General features: G+C 37.8%; 1 protein-coding gene and 1 pseudogene across 5 annotated transcripts in view; both read right to left on the bottom strand.

Annotated features, from left to right (window-relative positions):
- Positions 1-23,490, bottom strand: part of BCAS3 (BCAS3 microtubule associated cell migration factor) — a 494,341-nt gene that overhangs the window by 161,985 nt on the left and 308,866 nt on the right. The window lies entirely within an intron of this gene.
- Positions 11,169-15,119, bottom strand: LOC119003459 (40S ribosomal protein S7-like; annotated as a pseudogene).

Below are 23,490 nucleotides of genomic sequence, written 5' to 3'. Positions count from 1 at the left end.
ATAGAAAGAAAGCAAGTCATCAATAGCAATAAAGCATTGTAAAAGCAAGTGAAAATCTCTTTCTGGTAATCGAATGGGCCAACATGTAAGGGAAACAACTTTGCTACAAAAGGCCTAGCTAGCATCAACTTAGCTCCTAACGCAGACTGTGGTTTATGCCACAACATAAACTAGGAATTGTGTGGAAATTCTCATGGGGAAATCCACAGAGAACACTTGTTAGACAATGATGAATGAAGCTACATGATAACAGGTGATTCCTGCTGCTGAAGAGGGAAGACAAAAGATGATTTCAGAGAACAAGGCACCATACAACAGATCCCCTGAAGTTAAACAACAAAAACAGCACTAACACGTGCTAGTTTAGGACGTGGACCTTGTTCAATACCAACAATGAATGGCATGGAGAAAGACCACCTCAAGGGGGAATGCGTCGCTGAAATCTTCACATTCTGTTGTGCGTTTGTTACTTTGGTACATCAGTATGTGGAGGGGAAAAGACTTCAACAGTATAGAAAACAACATTTGTACACTTGGATGTTAAAGATAAGAAATTTTTAAATTTTAGAAAAAGTTCAGATTGCTTCGTGGACTCGGAAAAGGGGCTTAGGAAGAGATCTGAATATTTTTTTAAAAACCTTTATAAAAATTTGAATAAATAGAATATAGATCAGAAAGAAAAAATTCTTCTAAAATTGAGCAAGATTAATTTGGCATGTTACACAAATAGGAGGAAATCTTCTGAAAAGAAAAAAAAAAGGAAAAAAACGTTTGCTGCTAATCTTAGGTTAATAGCAAATGACCCCATCTACTCCTAACCTCAAAGACTGACCTGCTGACCCACAGCCAGTGGCCCTGGTCAGAAACATGTTGCCACCAGAGTAAATAAAAAGAGAACACAACGTGCTGAAATTGTTACTGCTAATGACAAGTGACACACACTCTACACTGCCAATGAGCAGAGCCATAAATAAGTAACCCTAAACACGTCTGCGCGCACTTCTCTGGATTTTCCTTTCCTCTCCTGTGTTTCTAAATGTCTGTTTGTTGGTTGGTTTGTTTAGGGAGAAGGAAAGTAAAGTCATTATTTTCACCTCTTGGGACTTGTAGAAAGAAATTTGTTAAAGTAAGGGAAAAACCACATGGGTAGATGTACTGGTGATCAGCGCTACTCCATAATTCATTTCCACGCTCTCACTCCCTGACACGGTCTACCCTGAAAGACAAATGATACAAAGAGTTTCACAGACAGGCCAGAATCCCAGCTTAGAACACATCATAGACATGAAGTTCAGAGACAGGAAACAGTAAAAGCCTGATGCTCAGAATATTTTCAGTAGGTTCTTAAGATCTCTAAGTGAAGGGTCTATCTTGATGTCTCTGATAATGCTTTAAAGTCTTGCTTTGGTTGATGTTGAAAAGTTGATTCTTTTAAAAAACAACATGTAGAAAGTGACAGCATTTTTAATATTTGTGAAATTTTGAAACCCCCAATTTATAAATAAGGTTTGTTTCAGTCCTGCCCCCTCAAAAACATATATATTGGATAAAATATTTCTGGAAGGATAAAGAAATCGGTAATATTGTTGACCTTCAAAGAGAAGAATTGGATGGCTGGAGGCAAGTGTAGAAGAAAGATTTTTTACTAGGTACCATTTTGTAGGTTTGGAATTTTGAATCTGTGCAAAATAAAATAATATGAAAAATAAAACAAAAATTAAAATGAACAAATAACACAAATTATGAGCATATCTATGATCAAACACAGAAAGCAGGAAAAAACATTCAAGGATGAAAAAATACGAATCACAAACAGAAAGCAGGCTCTGAGTTAAGCAGTATAAATCGGCATGTACACAGTCGTGGAAACAAAGGTAAAATATAGGGACAGGTAACTAGCTTTAATAAACTAAGCCTTGATATATAAGTTATTTCACAGAATGTGAATGAATTTATATACAAGATAAGTACAAACAAATAATAATTTAATGAACTAGAAAGAGCAGAGACACCACATTTTTCAAAGTAGCTGGCTATTAGGTAGAAAAGCAAAAACTAAATTTCACCTTCCATCCTACCTCCACCCCCTCCCCATGCAAATGTACAGATGAAACCAAATTGTACACACACAGCAGTGAATTGTATATTTCCTCCTATCTTGTATATCTTCTGATGAGGTATTTCCAACTTGAAGATGAAGTGAAAAATGAAGGTTTTTTTAATCACAAACTTATAATCTGTAGGCAAACAAGAGCATATAAAATAATATCATCCACAATTGTCAGAGATAAAATTAAATTATGTTTAACTGTATAAAACAGCCAGTTTCTCTGCATTTCTGCTTTAAAGTTGGTCAAGAGTACAAGATGCTTTGACATGCTTTAAATTGATTCGTTTTACACTCGAGGAAGGATAACAGTGATATGTGAAAGGATTTTTTTTCTGTCTTGCACACATCTCTCATTTGTCTATCTTAATTCAATTAAAGGAAATAAAGACAGTTTGACCGATGAATGAACCATATTTTAACCAAGGACACTTCTATTTAAACTGGAGTGTATCAACCACTGTAATTGTCAGTTAGTTACTTCCGATCTCTAACTTTTGTTTTGAGAGGTCACAGCATGGTCATGGAAGAGACTTGCATATTAGAATATGAATAAGTATTTAAACCATTAGCCATTCAGAGAAAGAAACATTTTAATTATTACTGACTTAAATGGGAGAGAACCCCTTTTGTTGAGCTAAAGACCTACAAATTCAAATACAATTAAACTTTTTTAAAAGTTGAAATAGTAGGCACAAGTTTTGTTATGCTGGGCCTTATAGGTTTTGGTAAGGAGTTCTGTTGTTTTAAATAGCTTGATAGGGGCATTAATTTCCCTTCAGTTAAGCTTACTCATTTTAAGTGTGGGTGTGATGACTTTTTTTGTTTACATATACTAATATGTAATCATCACCACAAATGAAATATAGAACATTTCCATTACTCCAAAAAGTCTACTCATGTCCTTTGGAAGTCAATTCCTTTTCCCCAGCTCTTGGCCCCCCGGTGATCACTGATCTGCATTCTGTCTCTGTAGTTTTTCCCTTTTCTAGAATTTCATATAAATGGATCATGCATTATTTGTGTTTTAGGTCTGTCTTTTTTCACTTAGCATAATGCTTTTGTGATTCATCCATGTTGCTGTGCGTATCAATCAGCCATCCCTTTCCTTGCATTGCTAAATAGGGAAATACGATTCTTTTATCCCCTCACCAACTGATGGCCATTTGGTTTGTTTCAAGGTTTTGGCTATTATGAATTAAGCTGCAATGAGCATTCAAGTACACGTCTTTGTATAAACATATGTTTTCACTTCTCTTGGGTAAATACCTATGAGTGGAATGATGAGGTCACATGGTAGATATATGTTTAACTTTATAGAAACTACCAAACTATTTGACAAAGAGGATATAGACATAGCATTTTGCATTTCCTGTAATAACATGAAAATTCCACAGTTTCTCCACATCTTCAACACTTGGTATTATTAGTCCTTTAAATTTTAATCATTCTAGTAGCATATAGTATCATTTCTCTGATTACTGTCTTATATACTTGTCACTTTTTTATTTTCTTTGGCTGTGTCTGTTCAAATGTCCATGTTTTAACTGAGTTGTTTTCCTCATTATTAAGGTATAGGAGTTCTTTCCATAGTTTGCACATGATTTCTTTATCAAATAGTCAATTCGTGTTATTTGCAGTACTTATTATGTTCTATAAAGTCACTGTGATACTGAACTAGACAACAATGGGATTTCCTAGGGAAAAAACAGAGTGAGGTTCCTTTGAGCCTCTGGTCACAATAGTTTTGTCAAATAAAATGCCAATTACATTATGCGGTTCATCTCCTCACGCTTCATCAGCATTCAAAACTAGTTTCAAAAGCATTGAAAACCTGCTCATCACCTTTTCCTAATATTTAGCAGCTATCTTTAGGATTCTTCTGCAATCTCCTGATCCACAGAACCTGCCTTGACTGCACAGTTAGCATTTTTCATACTATTTTATCTTCGGAAATGTGCAAACCAGCCAGCACTAACTAAGAAGGGTACGGTGTTTTCCTGGGTTATATTACTACATGTGAAGTTCTTGGGCTTTCAGCCTCAAAACAGTACTGTCCGCTAAAATTGCCATCCCTAAATCCACAAATCCAGCTGTTTTCCCATCTTTTCCATATAGCTTTGTCACATATGCTAGCATTTTCCAGAGCAGCCTCATGTACTGACTGGTGAATTTACTCTTCCTTTGTCTATATGAAGCCCATTGTTGATCAATCAACACTGCACACTCACGGCCAACAGCATTCTAACTCATACTGAACTGAGCTATGGAACACACACATTTTCTCCATAAGGCACATCACAGCCTTCTTGTATCTGGACAGTACCTCAGCACTATGCTCGGACCATTTTAAACAGTGAAATCAGTGGGAAAAAGCACACACACACACACAAAAGCAAAAAACGCAACACTAAATAGATCACAAAAAGGACGTTTGTTTATAAAAGCCGAAAGAAGAAGACAGAGTGAGCATGGCCTTGTTCAAAGGCAGTTGGGAACGTCTGTGTCAGGCAACTGAATTTTTTTTGCAGCTCTGTTCACGTCTGCCCTAGAAGGCACAGCAAGTGAGTACTGATTTGGGGTTACAATGATGTTTTAGTGAGTAGGCAAACTTACGAATAAGGAATATGGGAATAAGGGGAATAAGAGGATCGACTATGTATGTTCTGCAAAGACTTTTCGTTTTCATAATAGTGGCTTCCTGAGAGCAAACGTAAAAAAAATTTTATTTAGTTCAATATATCAAAAAATTTTTATTGGTTCAAGGTTTTGAATTCTGCCTAAAAATCTGTGCTTAATTTAAGAACAAAGAGATATGCTCCTAATATTCTTAAAGCTTTATTGTTTTAGCTCACTCTTGAGATTTATGATCCCATTTAGAATTAATTTTTGTATAACTTCACCTGTGATTTCCCAGGGGTAAATTACTTTTTAATTATTATTAATCTCAGCAAGCCTCATGTAGAAAAATAACAAAGACATGGTTATAGCATTTTTATGAGTTTGCTAAACAATATTTAGCTTGAAGCTTCATGTGAATTAAAATATATTATTTATCAATCTAATTAAATGAAATTAGTATACTTATTTTGAACTACTGAGATAAGGAGAAACTTTTTACTTCTTTGGAACAACATAGTGAAAACACATTCATCTAAAAGCCACTCAAGATCAGGTTTAGGACTTGGTGCTTATGAGCTCTTGCTAATAAATTTTCTTTCAGTGGACACCTTGGCAATTGACACATGAAATAGCAAATTTTAAAAGCAAGAAACTATAAAATTTAAGATGAGATGGAATTTCTTCATGGAAAACTGTAATAGCAAAATTTTTAAAACTACATTTAATACTTATGAAAAGGAGGGGGGGGCTGACAGAAGGTTCTATTAAGAAAACATTTCCTTCAACAAGTTACAACCAGGATGAACACACAGGAAAGGTCAGTTCATTCAAACAAACAAATAAACAAACAACCACACCCTTCTCAAATGACACTGAAAGTCACAGTGGAAGTTGGTATTCCGCACAGAACCCACAAATTTAAGCCAAGATAATGGCCAAAATAGCTAAAATGAGACAGTGCACAGCCACAAAAACTCACAGATACACACAGCAGTAAGGTAGTTACCAGAGGGAAAGGGGGTGGGGAAGGGAGTAGCAAAGGGTAAAGGGGGTCAAATACATGGTGATGGAAGGAGACTTGACTTTGGGTGGTGAACACACAATGCAATATACAGATGCTGTATCATAGACTTCTACACTTGAGACATATGTAATTTTATTAACCAATGTTACCCCAATACATTTAAATTTTTTAAATTATAAATGTCTCTAAATAAAAATAAAAACATAAAGGAATGAAGTACTGATACATTCTACAACATGAATGAATCTCAAAAACATTATGTTATCAAGCCAGAATCAAAAGACTACATATTGTATGACTCCATGTATAAAAAACATCTAGAAAAGACAAATAACATACAGAGACAGAAATCAGATCAAGGCCTGCCTTGGTTAGGGGTGGAAGCAGGGTTTCAGTCTTAAAGGTTTTAAGGGAAGCCAATTAACTGAGCAGCAGTCTTCCCCCTCTGAACAATCTTCTACATCACACCTTACTCTTCGGATCCTTTTATATTCCTTCTCCTCAACTACTCCAAAACTTTTTTCAAATTTTATGTTTCATTCATCTCTCGAGTCATCTTCTGAATTCTATAAATGTGTAGACTGTAACACAATGGGTCTCCTCTTACTGAGCAAATACCACGACTTAATCAACTCGTGTCTTAGACTGTCAACAGGAAGACTGTCTTCAACAAATTCCTAACGTAACTCCAAGCCTTATCATCATCTGGAAATGCAAAAAGAAAAACCAATTTGACTTTTTTTTTCCAAAAAGAAAAAAATTTACTTCACAGGAAAATGATTGAATCACAGGAAAAATAGGAACATAAAAGTGTTGGTCAATAAATGGTTGAGTAAAAAATCAAAGATAACATCATCTATAGCAACGAGTAGATTCTCAGTTCTCAGAGTTGCTCTCAACATTATGGCAACTCCACACTTTTGTTCTGACCTGCTAAGAATCCCTCATGTGACCACAACCAGTGGGCCTGGGCTCAGGCCAGAATCAAATCATCTCTTGTTCCTCATCGGTCATGTCATTAATTAATTAAAATTTTAGATCAAATTGCCATTTTCTGCCAGGGACTGTTCCAGCTGCAGGGAATTTGACGATGGAAGACAAGGCCCAGCCTCATGCAGTTTATATTCTATCACTGGGCTCTATGTAGTCAACTCATTTACCCATCATTTTATTCAGTGCCTAAAGAAAAAGTGTACTGCAGGCAAAGCCGCCTGCGAGGTTGGACTGCTGCTTTTGGTCCCACTGCACAGGCACATAGCATGGGACAAATGCTCTCTGATAAAGGTGGCAAGTATGAGCCAGCACTTGCTATAACAGTCTCCTGAGAGTTTCCTCACACTTCGAGGGCACACCTGTTCTTGAGGTGCCCTGACAATCAACTCTGGGATATGCTGGGGACAAGTGACAACTTTCACTGTTTCTCTCATATCACAGGGCCAAATGTTAAGCCACATTATTTCTACCCAATGCCTCCCAATTTAATGGTATATTGGCTCAGTATTTATTTATTAGTTCTTGTTGGCTGAATAGTTTAATCCCTCCTCTGTGGCCATAAATGTTTTTCTTGGTTTATCTTCCAAGATTTAAAAAAAAGAGAAATAATATATATCTTCTCAGACTACTCACTAAAAAAAGAAAAGAGAATATTGTAAAGCTCCTGGGATTAACATAAAAATGTCCACGAGGGCTCCTCTGAGCTTGTAATCGGTCCTTCACAATTCGCCTACACTAATGACTTAATGTGGTTTGGCCAGACAGGGAGCATGGAATCTGGTCCAGACACTAGAATATTTTCAATACTGAGAATTAATTTCATAGCAATTCTGTGCAAGTATGTCTCTAAGAAAAATCCCAGAAAGCTACAGCTTGAAAACATATTTTTACGAAATATCAATATCATAGCCAATACAAAAGGACTCTCCATGACACACAACTGAATATCCTGCTGAAAGTACCTAATGGGAGCTGTAGACGATGGATGCCACTAGGCCTGGCACAAGTGGGGATGTAAGAAGAGGACAGTGACATTTCGCCTGCAAATTTCTAGGAAGGACAGACACTCCCTCCTGCCCTCTGCAGCTCATAAGGTTATTCTTGTGTTAATGACCTCACACAACAGACCCAGTTTTCTGCTTTTCTTTCTTGTAGAATGATTTCCCTAAAGCCAGTGTTGGGCAAAATGCCACTAATACAGCCACAAAGCCCCTGCAGTGCTCGAAGGGGGAGGCAAGAGATAGAGGGTTAGGTGGTAATCAAGCTTACAGATTAAAGCTTACTAAAGTACAAGATGAGCCCAGCTCCTGGTGTTTATTAACTCTTCTAGTGCTGAGCACCCCACTCTCACGGCACAAAACACAAAGGTCTTTCATCAACGGACCTCAAAGCCTGGCCTGCTTTAACTTGATACTTCCAAGAGCTCCATCTCTACTGGAGTTTGCTTCCATATCAACCACAATCAGGCAACAGTTTCCACTTTTCTACGCGACACTAAAATTATTCACACCTGCAGACAATGAAATTTTTCTATCCATGTACCGACATCTGTGAGGGGCAAGTGTTGTAGGCACTGTATCAGACATAGAAGAAAAAGCGCCCTTTTCTGTGACAGCAGGAGGCTAGAGTAGGAAAACATTAAAATAACAACAAAAACCACACTCAACCAAAGCTATTTTAAGAACAAAAACAAAAAGACCAAATTTGATTGTAACTGAATAGTTTATAACGGGACCTTTTCTACTAATCCACCCCCATGGAGGTGTTTCAAGGATTAATTTTTTTCCCCTCATAAAACATGCTAATGTTAGCCGGGTTGACCCGTTTTACCGGGAGGGCATCAGTGGCTAAGTGCATCAAACCAAACACACAACTCTTTTCTCCATCTTGAATTCCCCAGCCCAAGGCAAGGGAAACCAGTCAAAAATTTCTAGAATTTAACAACCATAGGGCTTCTAAGATAAGCAAATGCTCATTACTTTGCAAACCTCTAGTATCTTCATGTAGCATATATAAGCTTCGCTCCTTATTTCCTCTTTTTGACATCTTGAAGGGCTATCCCTAGGCTGTTAAATTTGGGGCTACAAAACCTTGAGGGATATTGATTTAATTTTAAGCCATAAAAAATTCCCACTACTATTCGACAAATTATATTCCTTCACCCTCACAACTAACTTAAAAGTTATGTAAATTACCCAGATGAACAAAAACAATTTACGATTATATCATTGTTAAATGAATTAGATAACAATGACTACAGCTTCCCAATTATAGTTTGAGACAGATAAATTTATACTTTATTGATAGCGGGAGCAGAAAGCCCTAATCGCCAGCGCAGTCTGGTTTTTGTAGGGTAATGACCCATCTCTATATTCATAACAACAATCTCATTCATCATAATTCACATTAAAAAAAAAAAGAACTCTCGTCAGGCTAATGGAGGAAACGTGTGAAAAGTGATTGGCTGGGTAAAACTCTGTATGCAGCTGGAGGGTCCTAATTGATTACATTGTGCTGCAACTAAGCTTTCTGCCCAGTACAACAGATCTTTATCTAACTGCATTTCAATTGATTTTCACTGATAGTCTTCTTTCTTATGTCTAAAGCTTAAAGTACTAAACTAATAAAAGGATAAAGGACTTTGTAATACAGATTTTGAAATATAATGTCCAAGCAGGACTTTCAGGGAATAAGATGGCAAACCGAGGTGTATACCACATCAAACATTCAAGAGCCAAACCCTGTCAATTTGGAGCTAGTTAAAAAAATGTTTAGGATTTCAGCCTGTATTTCAGTCTAAAAGGAAAACATTAACCTAAATATTCAAAGATGCAAGTGGCTGATGTTTACTTTATTTTAGCACGTGGAAATGTAAGACAAAAGATTACTCATTTAGTAGCTATTACGTGTGTTCTTACGTAATATATTCATTCTATTAGTTTAGTAAAGAATCAAAATGCTGTGGATTTGGTATTCTCATTACACAGTGATGGGTTTGAAAACAAGGTAGGCACGATGGCTGCATAATGTTTAACCTCCAGGCAAAAACCTATGGATTGATTGGAACACTAAAGCAAAAATCTCAAAATAGCGCTCCTGCACAGATTTTGAAATAAGGGCATTCATTGCCATCCTTAATAATTCAACAGTTTAATTGACATAAAATAAAGTGTGCATATTTAAAGGCTAAAATACGATGCTTTGACATATGTATACACCCATGAAACCACCACCATGATCAACCATCACCACCAAGATAACGGAACATATCCATCACTGCCAAAGGTATTTCCGACACCCCTTTATAATTCATTTCTCCCCTCAACCCCCCTCTATATTTAGGAAACCATTCATTGGCTTTCTATTATCATAGATTTGTTAGCATTTTCTAGAATTTTATATGAATAAAACCATATGGTATGTATTTGTTTGGTCTGATTCCTTTTCATTAATTATTTTGAGATCCTCCCATGTCATTGTATTTATCAAAAATTCATTCCTTTTTATTGTTGAGTCCTATTCCATTTTATAAATGAACACTAATTTGTTTATCCAAGTAATTGTTGATGGGCATTTGAGTTGCTTCCCATTCTTAGCTACTACAAATATGGCTATAGATAAATTTTGATGTGTGAGTCTTTGTACAGATACATGCTGTCATTCTTCTTGGTTATACATTTAGGAGTGAAATGGCTAGGCCATATAGTAGGTATAATGTTTAATATTTTAAGAAACTGGCAAATTGTATGAGTCCATATTTCCAACAGTAATGTATGAAAGTTTCAGGTGCTGTATGTTCTTGCCAAGACTCAATAAGGCCGGTATTTTTAATATTAGACAATCTAATAAGTGTGTAGTGGTATCTCGTTAATGTTTTAACTGGCAGTTCCCTAATGACTAATGACATTGAATATCTTTTCATATACCTATTTGTCATCTGTGTTTCCTCTTCAGTGAAATCTATTCAAACTACTTGCCCAATTTTTCATTTGGTTGTTTGTTCCTTATTCTTGAGTTTTTATTTATTTACATATTCTGGATAAAAGTCTTTTATCAGATATGTGTTTTGAACATATTTTCTTTGCATGTGTGGTTTCCATTAATATTTTCTCCCAGGGTAAAAGATTCTATTAATACTATCATTATAAGAACAGATGTTCCTAAGTCTAATTTATCTTTTTTTTCTTCTTTTATGAGCCACACTTCTGGTGTGGAAACAAAGAAACTAAACTGATTTTCTTTACTGTTTTTATTAAACTGATTTTCACTTTGATTCTTATTCTAGTTAAGATGGGAGCTGAGGTTGCTGATTTGAGATCTTTCTCCTTTTCTAATACTATAGGCATTTAGTGCTATAAATATCCCTCTCTTTTTTTTTTTTTTTTTTTTTACTGAGGATGACATTTTATTTAGTCATTTTGTTTACAACTGAAATAATGGGAATTAAAAATTTTAACATCCTTGCCTGTGAGCTTCCTATGGACAACAGAAAGCTTCAACCTTGTATTCCACGTTGCTCTGCTGGACTTTATCCAAATGAACCTTTGGGAGTCGGCAGCCACCCAGTTTCACGTGGGTTCTCTTGCCCACAGTTTCACTTGGGAAAACCAAGTCCTTCAGGATCACACAGTGTGTGTCTGTCAGAGTGCGGCTACTGGAGGCACTTTTGCTTCTTCTTTGTACAGCTTTCTTGAGTTGGCTCAGGCAGAATTCTCCTCCGAGTAATAAAGACAACATGCTTTCTGCTAAACTTTGCCTCTACCTCATGTGTAAGTCAGACCTGGATTTTCTGGAAAGACTTCAGCTGAACAGGGACAAAGATTATAAAAGTTTCCTGACTGCCACCATCTTCAATTTCCTTGGCCACAGTGATATTCAAGTCCTGTATAGCTGGGCCTTGAGGTCTGAGTTCATCTCCAGCTCCACCGAAGCCTGGGAGATGCTGCACTCGAGTCTCTGGATTCTCACCTTTGGGCTTCACGATCTTGGTGCTTGAACCAAACATGCCTTTCTCTTTGGTGAGCAGTGGCTCGGGAGGAGCTGCATCCCACAAATTTTGATATGTTGTGTCTTAATTTTCATTCAGTTCAAAATAATTTTTATTTTATTTCTTCTTACATCCATGATTTATTTAGAAGTGTTTCCAAATACATATTTGGGCATGTTCTCAAATATCTTGTGGTTATTGATTTCTAATTGTAGTGTGGTCACAGAACACATACTGTAGGATTTAAATCCCTTAAATTTATTGAGGCTTGCTTTATGACTCAGAATACAGATTATCATAGTAAATATTTTGTGTGTACTCAAAATGAAGACAGTTCTGCAGGTGATGGGAGGTTTATATATATTTGTGTATATATATGATATATGTCAAGTATATTGAGTTGGTTATTAGTATTAGTAAAGTCTCCTATATATTTGATGACTCCTTGTCTATTCTTCTACCAGTTATTGAGAGAGGGATGATGAATCTTCATCAATATTGTGTTTGCCTAAATCTGCTTATAGTTCATTTTTTTGTTTCATATGTTTTGAAGCTTTACAGTCAGGTATATAAACACTGAGATTTGATGGGTCCCCTTCATGAAAACACCCTTAACATCATGAATAACTCCTTATTCTATAATATTCTTTCTTCTGAAGTCTACTCTGTCTCTTAATATAACCATTGCTGCTTTTTCTGATAAGTGTTAAAATTGTATATTGCCATTTCCATCCCTTTACTTTTACCATGTTTGTGTCTTCATATTTAAGTGGGTTTCTTATACACAGTATATAATTAAATCTTCCTTTTTTATCGAACCTGACAATTTTCTGTTTTATAATTGGGTGTTTAGACCATTCACATTTAATATATTTTATACGGTTGGATTTCAACCTACCATCTTGCTATATTTTCTATTTGTCTATATGGTTTTTGTTCCTTTTCTTTTCCTCTCTCTAATTCTTTTTGGATTCATTAAACATTATTATGACTCCATTTTATCTACTTTTTTGGCTTACTAGCTATATAACTATTTGTTATATTGGCGGTTGCTTTAGGGTTAATATCTTATATTTTGTGACTTATCAAATCTACATTTAGGGAATATTACACCACTTCATGCATAGTGTAAGAGACTTACAATGTTTTTCTCTTTCTCACTGGCTTTAAGCAATTTGATTTCAATGTGTCTTGCTTTTAAGCTTTGTTAGGCAATAGAGTCTAGGAGAAATTTTGCCCACTGTAGAGGCAAAGCACTTGTGAGTGTTTTTCGCCATTTGCTTATAAACTATGAGATTTTTCGCTTTGGCTGCTGGCAATACGAGCTACTTTCAGCCCTGAGTTCCACTGATCGTTCCTTCTAATATTTTTGGATGACTATTTCCTGGACCTTGGGTAGTTTTTCATGGACTGATTGGTACCACTCAGCTGAAGGCTTGTAGGAGATCCTCACAGAACTCTAGGGCTCTCTAACTGGGCATCTCTCTCTTTTACGGTGCTCTGTCCTGTGAATGCTAGACACCCTGGCCTGCCCAAACTCCCAGCATCTATTCCACTCAGAAAGATTGGCAGGCTCCGTCTGGGCTCCCCTTTCCTACAGTACATACTGGCAGTGATCCAGGACAATTGCAAGACACACTTCATTTGTTTCCCATCTCTCAGGGATCGCTATCCTTAACAACCTGATACCAAATAACTTGAAAATACTGTATCATCTAACTTCCCAGAGTCTTTGTTGGGGGTGGAAGGGTAAGCCTGGGGCCTGTACTCACTGAAGGTCCTATCTGCAGAATTCCATGTTTGGAGCACCCAGCCAATCAATGCCTAGAACACGAATGTCAATTATTTCACCTTCATCAAATCACCTTATAGAAATCGAAAGGAACAAAATCAACTTTGAACAAGATTAGTAAAAAATTATCCAATATCCACAGATATCCTTTAGCAAACTTCAGTTCATCATGTTACCACCAACACAACTGTCTGCTGCTCAAACAGTCTTTAACATCTGCGTGACAAATGAAAGAGTATATTAATTTTTCTGATTCTGTATTTCTTTATGAAGATTGGTACTGAGACTCTAAAGGCCACTGAGGAATCCTCCAGAGACTGCTGTCTCACAGCACAGTCAGGCTGCCCATGAGCGAAACTCCAAATTAAGTTACTACACTTTTAGGCAAAGGACTGGACACAAAAGACTGTATCTTCATTCTACATCTCATAAGAATTATTGAGTTTAAAGTGATTTACCATTTTGCCTTAAGTGAAAGACTTTAAAAATCATCTAAAAGTAGAATTATTAGACATTCAGGGGCAAAACAATGTATACTATCTAAACATAGGAATGAAGTAGGGCACAATTATTGCGAAAACAGACTTCATCTATTGTAAGGTCTCAAGAATTAAAATGGAATACATCCCAATTTTTAATAGTGTGTTGGCTGAGAGCACAATGGGAATTTCTGTTTATTGCTTTCTCAAAACAAAGGACGGTTTTAGCTGATTAGGTTAAGAGCAGGTTAGGTTAATCTGCCTGTGGACGATCTGCACCCACACATGTCCCGAGGGGTGAGATTTCCATTGGGGGGCACTAAGAAACTAGGCAAAATGACCATAAATCAGCTTACGTTATTCCAGATCTTTCAACATCATATATTACTTTAGGACATTAACTGAAATAAACAAAAGTCATTCCAAAGCCATCCTATACTGTAATTAGAATATGAGGTATGAGAAGTATATTTACAATGACTATGTGCCCTCAGAAGAAGTTAATGAACCGAGGCTGACCTTGATCATTGACTCAGATCCCATAACACGGGGCAGTACCTGCTCCCTCTCCCACATGTGCCAACCTCTGCTACAACAGTAATAAATTTGCAGTCTTGATCTCTCAAGCATATCATACATTTTTTGATCCATCATTAGGCCTCAAACTTGTGGCCTAATTAAATTACTGAGGAATGACACTTTGGAATTCTAGACCACGGCAGGAGAAAAAATAGAGATAAACATTTAAGTAAGGTGAGAAAATTAGGACCTCATCTTCATGCAGTCATTAATGATTCTAAGTCACTGCTTAAAATAAATTAAATTCTATTTGATTGCCTTTTATATATTTTTTACACACAAAATGCTGTCAAACCATTTTTGCAGCATGGTGATTAAATGATAAATACTAAATGTAGGAAAAGGGAGAAACAGAAAAGGCTCAAAGGACAAGACAGATCCACATGATAGGTGTGAACAGACTGATGTTTAGGAGTCATCAAGATCTTCTGGAGTATAGACATTACTTAGGAAAGCTTAAAATTACTGAGGGCATCCTGACCAATGTGGGTCTGTTGGTTGGAGCATCATCATCCGGTACACCAAATGGTTGGAGGTTCGATTCCCTGTCAGGGCACATACCTAGGCTGTGAGTCCCACACCCAGTTGGGGTGCATATGGGAGAGAGCCAACCAATGAGTCTCTCTCACACTCACTAATGTTGCTCATGTGCTCTCTCCACGCTCTCTCCTCTCTCTCTCTTCCTTTCTCTCTAAAATCAATGAAAATATTTTTTTAAATATTGATGGCAAGATTTCATTTCTCTTTCAAAAATCTAAGTGTTTACAGGTCAGGGAGAGAGTGTAGTTTAGGCAGGAGACAATTAATGAACAGATCTGAATTCGAAGTATAGATATGGCAATATTTTGCTATAGAAATTTAAGCCTCTATATTAAGCCTGCTGAGTTTTACTTTCTATTAAGGTGGTAGGACTAGATAAGGACTCTACCAGTGTCACAAATCTAAGACTACGATTCACCCTTCCCTCAATACAAGGCACTTACTACCTGCACCATTAATTTTGCAATTGGTAATATAAGGCCTTGTGGTATTTCTTCGTCTTGGAAGTACTTCACATGCATTCATGCCTCATCTTCCCCAACTAACTCCTTGAATTGAGAAGGGAACAGTCTTTCCTGATCTCCCACATGGCTAAGAACACACTGAAGATTCAATAAAACTCTACCTATTTCACAAAAGAAGAACATGCTCAGAGGGCTGTAATCCAGCATCTCAAGGCCCTCTCACAAATGGCCTTTTAACTTGAAGTTGTTGGGAGGGAAGACTGAAGAGGCTACCAATCACATGAGCTTCTTTATAAGATAAAAATATGTTATGAAAGAATCCAAGCCTGCTGATAACCTGCCAAAAGGAGCTCCTGGGGAAGGTGTTTTGTTTTGCAAGGATGAAAAGGAACTGAGCGGGGTCATCTCCTAAACTAGCAGTAATAGGGGGAAACTTATTAAGAGGCTCAGTTTCCTTTGTTCATTGAGAAGCCAAAGTAGCAATCACCTACTTTAGCTCTGATCATTACCATCACAAAGACTGAGGCGTAGAAAGACAGTGTTTAGAGTTACAGAACCTCAGTTTAACTGCCAACTCTAACACTCAGTCATTAAGCTGAAATTACTTAACATCTCTAAGCCTCAATATACTCATCTATACAATAAAATAATTACTGCCTGAGTTCTTTTGAAGACTGAGGAGATGTGAGTGAAGAGTTCTCTATAAATTAGAATAATTTTTTTAAAAAATCACATAAATGCCCCCAGAGGTATGTGTGGCCAAGTTAAGTCATGGTGGGCAGTAAGGCTAAGTGATTTTCTGGAGGGCACCTGAGTTCTTAGGTGTCTGTTCTAATGCCTTGGGCTCCCAGAGCTTCTTCCGGGAGAAAAGTCTCTAATTGAACACTCTGGGCCCAACAGAGCTTCCTTTAGAACATGGCAGATAACCGAAGAAACTATAAGGAGAGGCAAGAGCATCGAAAGGATTAAGAATCCAATGGGGAGAAACCTTCCAGGCCTGCGTTCTCCCAGGCTCAGCACTCTGCTTCTTGGACAGACGGCTCTATGGAGAGCCAACCAGGGGCCATCGCCTTTCAATCTGAATGCCCATGGTAAGGTGTGTGTGGTCCAGCAGGCTCAAAACAGATCATGAAAGTGGATCAAATAGGACATAACATGTTGGGGTTAACAGAACATTCTTGTTAATGAGGGGTAACGTATCTAGCATAGGTTGATACAAACATATAAGGAACTAGAAAATAATGAAGCACACTTAACACAAAAACTGTACTGAATGTAATTTGAAATTTCTTTGATAGTTTAGAAGACAGTTCAATGTCATTCTGTTTCAGAATCACTGTACACGTGACCCCATGGTACTTTTATTGCCTCTATTAAGAGTTTTTTAAATCTCCCAATATTGCTGTCTGCAATGAATAAAAAAACCCTCATGTCCTTATCAATAACTTCAGTGCCTAACAACATGGTTCTATTAATTAAATCTTCGGTTCATTTTAGTTTTGTTTCTTTGACTCCTAGACAAGTGGAATGTTATCACAATGAAATATTTTTAACCTGTATTCCAGAAAGGACTCTGGAATGAAAGTTCTAATTCAAACGAAGTTAAAGAATCTAGGCAGTTCTACATCGGAATAACATATCTATCCTTCGAATCTAAAAATATCTTAGTCAAATGTTACAATAAAAGAAACTACCCCATCCCCCGATGGTTAAGAGCTGGTCTTCTAAATTATTACATAGAAGAAATGTTTTATTCAATAATATTTATCATGTGTGCTTCAGTGTTTCACTTATATAACGGGGACGATATCTATTCTGGTAAATACATTCTAGGTATTCACTACTATATTGAACAATATAATGGTGTTCAATCAAAATTTGTTGAATAAGAGAACATTGCCATGATCACTTGCAAAGTAAGACTATGTATAAAACTTGAACAAGATATGTACGTACATAATTTTTAAGGAAAAACACCATGTTGGTTCCCTTGAATGCCTCACTAAGAAAAGGCAGGAACATTAAGACTGTAAGTAATACCCTGTTCTTTCTCAGGTTCCATCGGGAGTGATCCCTCAGGTTCCAGCCCTGGCTAGAGACACGGCACCTCCCCAAGAGGGCACTAAGGCATGGCACTGGGTTCAGAAAGAGAAACAGATCCCCAAATTGGTTTACTTATTTTTTTAAAGATTTTATTTATTTATCTTTAGAGGGGAAGGGAAGGAGAGAGGGACAGTAATATCAACGTGTGGTTGCCTCTTGTGAGTCCCCTGCTGGGAACTGGCCTGCAATCCAGTCATGTGCCCTGACTGGGAATCGAACTGCGGTTGTTTGGTTCCCAGGCTCACGCTCAATCCACTGAGCTACACCAGCCAGGGTCTAAACTGGTTTACTTATTATTTTTGTTTTCAACAACAAAAAACTGAAAACTGCAAAAAGCTATCAGAGAAGTCTGCTAAAATAAATGCAGAGTCCAAAAAAATCAGTGAACCATACCCATCAGGTTTATGACCCGGGCCAGCGCTGTCCTGCGGCTGCACGACAGACCGCAGCTCGGAAAGGTGGCGAGGAATCCCATCAGGTCATCGCCAAACACAATACGGTGAGTGTGCCCGCCCTTTGTCTGTGGCCACATAATGTGAGAAAACCCTGTCTGTAAAGGCAAACGCATGTGCCGCATCTACTCATGGGGAATAAAAAGAAGACCAGCTGTCAGAATCACTTCTGCCGTCCCACGGAGGGCCCCCTCATGACGTGATTCCCCACCGGTTCCGTCTCCCAGAGAACTGCATCTTCCCGGGGCTCCCACTTTATGGGACCCGTCCACCCTCCTCTATGAACAGTGGCTCCACACGCAACGCAGTCTGTTTACTTACCCGGGATATTTTCCAATAAGACACCTTCAATTTTTACTTAAAAAAAAAATACTGCAGGACCAGGATATACACATATTGTTTTGGGTAGTACAACCATCCACTTTCAGACCAAACTTTATATTCTATCAACCAAATCTGCAATCAGGCTGTAAATGGAAATCAGCTCAACATTTATCTGGTTATGAAGCACAAACTTAGGGTTTCTCAATAGAAGGGATCCAACCCAGTCACTGCACTAAACGTGTGCCTTCTCCCCCCACGAGACAGTGATGTCATGCAATTCTGTCCTTCACAGCAGATCAGGCTGCCCCTCTGTGTCCGGCGTGTTTGTAAAGGACTGGGAAGGCAGTCCTGATCCTCTTCCCCAACGAGCCCCTGGTTAAATATCAGCTGAGGAGAATGAGTTCACCCAACCGGGCAGTGACTCAGGCACCATGAAACTGGATTTGCGGAGGCTGGCGTGTGTGTTGGGGGTAGGGGGACTGGGGGAGCGACAACCCCCCCAGCAACCACCCTTGCTCTCAGCTGACATCACCTTTCCAGATGGCTCGCTCAACCATTACTTAGATTGTTTCAAATAAAGAGATCGTCTGCCTATTCTCTTAGAAATGTGTGTACTGAGGTGCAAAGTGAAAGAAAAAAAGACGCAGATGTAATCACATGACCCATCAAACATGGCCTAAACCAAGAGGCATATTTGGTGCCACTGCCTGTCTTTCAAAGAATAAATTGAAAACCAGTGTGCCCTCTGATAATGAAATAAGGACAACTGCTTCGAATTAAACCCAACAAGTAGACCTTATGATGTGACCCAAATCCATCCCTGGCTTTTTCTAAATTCCCAGGGCACCGAATCCCTCTTGAACAATATTTGATAAGAAATGTTCACCACTTTTCTTTTCACGTATTTCCTATAATTGTACATTCATAACAAAACGTGGATTTACTTGACAGCCAAACCAAAATGTTTCATTTTGCTCTTAGATTGCAACCTTTTCTGCTGAAATACAGTATACTGAAAATGAAATAACTTCTCCATTTTAATGTGGTTATAAGCTTCCTGCTAGGCAGCAACCTAATTGAGACTTTTGATGTTAGCTTTTTAAAGACACGCTATCCTTCATCATCTGCAGAGTATTTTAACTACAGATCTCTTGCAGTCTTCCCAAAGTTGACAGAGGGGAGGGGGGGTGGGGTGGGAGGAGGAAGGCCACTTTATCAAAGTCAGTGGAAATACAAGGTATTAATTATGTTAAATGAAGAAATATGGGCATTTGGTTACTTTTGTGGGTCAGAAATATTTTAATCTGTCGCTGCCAGCCAGCTGCCTCTCCCTGAACCCCCGTGCATTTATATCAGTTGCAGGAACACTTCAAAGCCCCAAAACGTGAGGAAAGCAGCCACCAGCGGGGCCCTTCCCCATCCCCCACTAAGGTCACAATTTTAGCTGGAGCGACCACAGTCTTATCCGTGACGATCAGTAATAAGGCCGTGACCTTTTTTAAAAAAAATATTTTGGAGGTATAGACTTCGGAAGAAATGGTAAACATTTAGCCCAAAGCAATGATTTTTTTTTCAAAAGTCCTAGTAAATGGAAAGTAAAACTCCTGGGATATTTAGAAAAGAAAACAAACGGTGTATCAACTGCTCCCAGTCAAAGCAGAGTTGGCTCCCACAGACGCAGCCGACTTCTCAGCTTTGCTACGTCGGCCAAGCACACGGTCCAGGAGCAGAGTTGCCAGGGAGGGGAAACATAGCTATCGGCCTCGATGCCTGAACGCGTTTTACTAAAACAACACTTGGAAACTCTAGATCCGAACAGTCAAGGAAGCCAATGGCAATCACACAAATGCAGAATATTCCCTCACGACCAGGCTACGGACTGCTACGAGGTTGCCGAGGGACATTTTAAAAATGCACTCTTTAATAAAGTTTTTCTGATCAAGGGATCAGATAACTTGTTAAGAGGTCAGGTCACTTTAATGTGCAAGAATTGTGCAAACAAAGAAAAAGCACGAATCAACCACAACCCTGCTTCAGGCCATAAAAAGCAACTTTCTGGGGAACAGCACATCCCTGCACTTTATTTATACTTTTTGAATCTTGTAGAATGGAAACATTTTGGCCAAATGTATTTACAGATGATTCTACTTTCAATATGTCTCTTTATTTGAATCATAGATATCTAACATATTTTTCTTCTGTTTCGACTGTAGAAAATTTTCAAAGGAATTAATTTAACTAAGGATACTAATGTAAAGAAACTAATCCTTTGCTTATAATACATAAGCAAAAAGAATGTATCTGTTCTACGTTGGGTTCTGAGAGTTCTTGTGCTACATTTTTTTAAAGCAGGAATTAAGCAGAATAAGGCACAAATATACCACGTTTGTCTTGGACCTTACACTGCATTACAGGTAGAAAGGCGGACATCTTTTAGGTCAAAAGACAACACACAGAACACAGTAACTACGGCCATGGGACGGAGGTGAAGACACAAAGGCCCTCCCTCTGCCTGTCTCTGAAAAGGCACAGTGCAGCCAAGAGCCCTTCCCTGTCGCTGAGTCGCAAAACTCGAGGGCGCTCCAGTGCAGACCCCCTCCTCCTCAACGGGGCCAAAATGCACGAGATTTCTGTGCGAGCGTGTTCATTCCAGAGCTGCCTGTACTTTTTATAATCTTAATTCAACAAAAATCCACGCGTCGTGTATAGGCTGACCAACTGGTCTGAAGTCAGGATCAACAGGATTTACACAGACATTCACCTGCGATCAACCTTGCAATTCTCTCTCCCATTTCACATACTACTTCTTGCAATAGAAACGAAGTGATAAGAAGTTTTACCTCTGTTGACAGTTAATTGCTGTTAAAGGTAACAACTACCACCACCAGAAATTTAAAACTAAACCAGATGAAACCTCTCTAAGCTGACACTGGTTATACCTTCTCTAATACTAAACCACAGCAACATTCAATTTGGAAAATAAGCAGAAGTAAATATATTGATTTTCTGTTTCTGTGTGTAATTCTTATTGAGTAATCAAAGGCAAAAAAAAAAATCCTAGCTGAGACAGTGAAGACTATAACTCTATTTTCAAACTTGAAAGGAGAAAATTTATGACTACATATGGATTCTGAAGTCTGTGCTTTAAATGAGAAAAATTATGGCTACATATATTTTGATTTGTTGATGTTAAATTGTTTCAAGAAACTATGCAAATATAAAGATAATTTCCTCTTACATCTACAACACGAAAATACACTTCTGACAATAAAACATGAATTTCATAAATTTCTGAGCTTTTAGCATTTTTTGTTAACTTTTGTATTTGTTAGTATTTTCTAAGCATATAAGACCTTTATTGTATACAAATGTAGTCAGACTAGTCTCGCTTTTCCTCCGATGTCTTAATAGAATTCCTTCACTGATGCTTCCTCACCACCTCACGGACTAGCGCTTTCTCCCTTTAAGTAAATATCAGTATCAGTCAACCAGCTATTTGTGCAACTTGGATTTCATTGTGAAGATGTAAGTGTTGAAATTATTCAGGTCTGGATGAAGATAGCCTGATATTTGATGAAATAATAATGTAATCTCTCTAATCTTAAAGTTGCACTTCCAAAATTACCAACACTTATAATAGCTACATGAGTTCAGTAAAATACGTTTCAAAAACGTACCAGCCTTATAGGTGTGACCTGATTTTTAAAGTGACTCAAAGATTTAGCTTAACTACATGAAAGCAGCCAATGTTGGCTTAAAACAAACACCAGCCACAAAATATCATGCAAGTATTTTAGTACTTTTTCTAAAAAAAAAAAAACCTGAAAAGGTGGCATAAAGGTACAGGTATTCATGTTACAAGAGATTTGATGGGTTGTGTAAAGCAGAAATCGTCTCCCAGATGTTTAAAGGACAAGAGAATAAATCTTTCCATGGATGTAGAAAAAAAATCTGAGTAAAAACAAAATATCCACAATTAAATACAAGTGTAGGTGATGGAAACTGACTAGCATTTTACAACATTCATGCTAATGGTTCACCACAGTCTTGTTTGCATGTTTAACGGTTTCCATTTAAAAATAAAAAGACTTGTATGCAAGAAGGAGAAGTGAAGGGAAAGCTCAAGTCATACATGGTAAGGATGCAGACAGAAGAAATATCGCATCAGCCAGAAATATACAATAGCAGTTTCCAATGCTGGGCCAGGAAACAAGGTAGTTAAAGAAAAGTTGCAATCAAAAGAGAAAACACTTTTAGGAAATGGCAGAATTAAAACAGAAGTAGATATGTAAAATAGATGAATGAAGACAAGGTCTTCCTGCACCAAGGGAGCTGTTTAGGAGAAACAGTGTCCGTCTGTGGCCAGCGATAATACTTTCCATTCAATAGAGTTTGCAGCTTGCTGATTCATATGATTGCAGGCTGGCGCCCTGCTGGCGAGCCTCTCCACTGAAATTAAATCCACTCTCTTCAGTTATAAATTATAATGCTCTATAAACAACACTCCCATTGGGAATGGGGGGGGGGAGAGAGAGAGGAAGAGAGGAAGAGGAGAGGGAAGAGTGGGAAAAAAGAGGGAGGAGGCGGGGAGAGAGGAAAAGAAAGAGCCAGAGAGGGAGAGCGTTTCTGCATAGTCCACTCACTGTTTAATGTTCTGTTCTTCTGCAACACACAGGGAGAGTAAGTCTTGCACAGATAGCACGCCTACACTGTCTGATGCAGAGCCCAGAAAGCAAAGTGGGTAGTAACGTGACTCTATGAAGAAAAGCACTTAGAAATCAATGAGTATGCACGAAGAAAAGATAGAATAGGTTTTATACATGGATTTTTTTTCAAATACATTATTGAAGGTATCTCTGAAGTCCCGAGGGAAAAACCAAAATAAAATAAAGTTCCTGATTCTAGTTAGATAATTAGATCTACACATTGTGCATCTTTTGATACCCAAATGCAAGGGAAAACAGAGAAAACATAGAGAAGTAAAGATACAGTAAATAATCAGGCAAAACGGCCACAGACAAGGA

The sequence above is a fragment of the Sturnira hondurensis genome, unplaced genomic scaffold, assembly GCF_014824575.4.
Source record: "Sturnira hondurensis isolate 20B ecotype Veracruz unplaced genomic scaffold, ASM1482457v3 Scaffold0018728, whole genome shotgun sequence".
Lineage (NCBI taxonomy): Eukaryota > Metazoa > Chordata > Mammalia > Chiroptera > Phyllostomidae > Sturnira > Sturnira hondurensis.
This window is presented reverse-complemented; position numbering and strand designations above follow the sequence as displayed.